General features: G+C 49.8%; 1 pseudogene; it reads right to left on the reverse strand.

Moving 5' to 3' along the window:
- Window positions 1-1646: 1646 nt before the first annotated feature.
- LOC125534344 (protein DCL homolog, chloroplastic pseudogene) lies at window positions 1647-2442 on the reverse strand (annotated as a pseudogene).
- Window positions 2443-3098: the final 656 nt, after the last annotated feature.

Here is a 3098-nt window from a genome sequence, read left to right on the forward strand (position 1 = left end):
TAGATATTGTCGAGGATAACTAGAGGCGGTATGGCCTTGTTGTGGAAAACATGGACATTTCTTTCATTCCAAATAGTCCACGTGGTGAGCATGGTGAGCGAGGCCATGGCTTTCCGGTTGGGAGTGGAAGAATCGATCAACCCGAGCCACCAATCTTTGATGGATCACCTTAGTGGCCAGGTGGAGGTATCGACATAGACAATTTGGAGCCAATCCTTGATCATGCCCCGGAGTCTAATGGCAAACCGACATTTGAAGAATAGACGATCAACCAATTCATTTTCGCGCTTGCATAGGGGGCATGAGCCATAATTTGGCCAACTGCGCATGGCCAGCCTATCCATGGTCCAAACCCTATTTTGGATGGTGAGCCAAGCAAAGAACTTGGCCTTCGGCGGAGCCCCAATTCCACACCATATGCTCTAGGGGAGAGTGAATGATGCCAAGAAACTGTGCTTTGTAGGCGGATTCCTCCATGTAAAGGCCACTTGTAGAGTGCTTCCAAACAATGTCGTCGTCAATATATTCCTGAAGGTGGAAATGACTGATGGGTGGCCCAAAGTTCGAGAAATTGCCAGAAGTGATCAATAGAGAAATTGGACGATCTTGATCTTGTTAACCATGCACTATTCTTCTTGAGGCCTTCGCGCACCTTCCAGTTCTTCATCGTTGACGCCGCGTAGACGAGAGGGGCAATGTCCTTGGGCTTGCGGTTTTGCACCCAAGGAGAGTCCCAAAATGGACTTTGTGCGCCGTTGCCCACGATAATAGTTGAGGAGGCACAGAAAAAGTCATAGTCCGCGTCATCACATGGGTCGCCCATGCCAACTCATGATCTTTGTTGGCTCCTTTCACACAAATAAAGTCATAGTCCGCGTCATCACATGGGTTTCCCATGCTAATCCATGATCTTTGTTGGCTTCTTTCACTCAAATCAAATCCAACGTAGTCTTAGCGCCCAACAAATTTGCCCGTGTTTAGCACTCCCAAGACCCCCATAGGCAATTGGGCGGCAAACGGAGTCCCAATTGACCTTGCATTTGGCCCCAGTGGTCTTATTAGTCCCCTCAAAAAGGAATGCGCGCTTAAACTTGTTAAGATTATTGAGGGTGCTAGAGGGACAACGAGCGGAGTGATAAAGTAGATGGCTTGGGAGGAAAGCACCGACTTGACCAAGATGGTGTGTGCCATGGGCGTGATCATTTGCCCGTCCCAAGGGACCAACTTTGCCGCCGCCTTATCCTCTAGGAATTGGAAGTCAACCTTTTTGAGCTGCCACATGGAGATCGGATGGCCTAAGTATTTCATTGGGAAGGATCCACGCGCCGCCCGAATGTTTTGAAGGATGTCGGGCAAATCTCCAGACCAGATTTGATTTCATCCATAAGAACGCACGGACAATCCTTTGTAAAGTGGATGGATGACTTGTTGAAACTCATCCTCTGAACCAGAGGCATCACAGTATTCAGCGGCCTCCGTATTTTTCATCAATAATAAATCATCCCATACGCCAGTCGAAAAAGAAAGTAGCCCAGGTCTGGACCAAGGCCCAAAGTGAACCCGACTGAAGCACTACTGGGCACGACATGCTCGGGGACTTCCGGCCAGTCATAAACGCCTGCATAAACCCAAGACAAACAGAGGACTAAACCAAACTAGATCACCAATGATGCCTACCCTTCTTCTTCTTTTGTTTTGAAACAAACAAACATAAGCTAATTTGCTCAATAATATAGACAAGGGATTTCAAAACATACAACATTTTTTGCATTACTAAAGGATCAGCTAAACTAGCCTTCAGGTTCGCTTGAAATGTTCTCGTATAAATCGCTCCCCATGCGATGGATACTTTCTCCGGATGTACTCACGGAGGCACTTCTGGTACGAGAAATCGATCCAGACGCCGTCCGTGCGAACTACGAAGAGGCATCTCGACTTCCTGAACTGCGGGTGCCTATCGACCATGATACCGTCAAGCCCACAGCCAATCTTATCTTCAGCGCGTGGATGGTAGGCAAGGATCTTTTCCGCAACGACGATTTCGTCGGCGGGACCAAGGCATTCGCCGTCTGCGTATCTGTCCGAATGGAGGATGTCCTTGATGAGCTGCACGATGGGTTCGACGTCGCTGAGGATCTCGGCCTCCGCGGCCCTCCACGGCACCTGGGACACGGGCTCGGCCTGCTTCGACGCCGGCGGCCGCGCGGAGTGAGGGGGCTCATAGGCGGTTGTGGAGCAGGACAGCAGGCGGCGGGGGGACAGCGCCGGCACGAAGCGCGGTCCCAGGCGGGCGTGGAGGAGGAACGGTACGGCGACGGCGGCGGCCAGAGCCATGCCGACCCTTTTTGGTGCTGTGAGTGGATGGGTGCGTGGGGGAGTGACTGGTAGGTGGTAGCTATTCGAGGAAGAAACTTATCCTTGTGGCCGCACAGCGGAGGGGACGGAGGGGGCACAGAAGACGGCAGACGGGATTGTCGCTTTGTTCGACGACGGGGACGGGCCATGTCCCGTGCATGATGAATTTCAAAACGAATTTAAAAAAACCGTCCATATACACACCGCCCTACACGTGTTTTTTTGGAGGGGGGCCCTACACGTGGGTGCTTCTAGTTTTTTTTAGGGGTGAAGGACACTTTATTGATTAATTGAAAGTTCAAATGAATACAAAAAGGGTAATGTGGATAGCCCAGCCACAAAAGGTGACCCTGGTTAAGAGAAACCAAAAATTTAACCAAGCTATGAGCTTCTTTGTTTGTGTCCTATCTTCGAAGATGATATCACATGCTTCAAAAAGTTGCTGATTCGCATTGATCTCTTGAACTATTCTTCCCTTGTGAGACATGCTTTATATCATTGACAAATGACAACACTCCACTATTACATGAGATGATGATTCTTCCTAGATTCAGATCTTGTGCAAGTGCTTGCGCTTCTCTACATGCTAGTGTTTCAAGACAGACTGGGTTATTAATGCCTGGAAAAACCATCGCCGAGGACCCTAAGAGAAGGCCCTTGTCATCACGGCATACAGCAGAGGGTGTGCCCATGAAGCCATCTCGGGAGAGCCCTCCGTCCACATTGTTCTTAAACATCCCTGC

This window comes from Triticum urartu, chromosome 2A (assembly GCF_056163025.1).
Source record: "Triticum urartu cultivar PI428250 chromosome 2A, HENAU_Tu73, whole genome shotgun sequence".
Classification (NCBI taxonomy): Eukaryota; Viridiplantae; Streptophyta; class Magnoliopsida; order Poales; family Poaceae; genus Triticum; species Triticum urartu.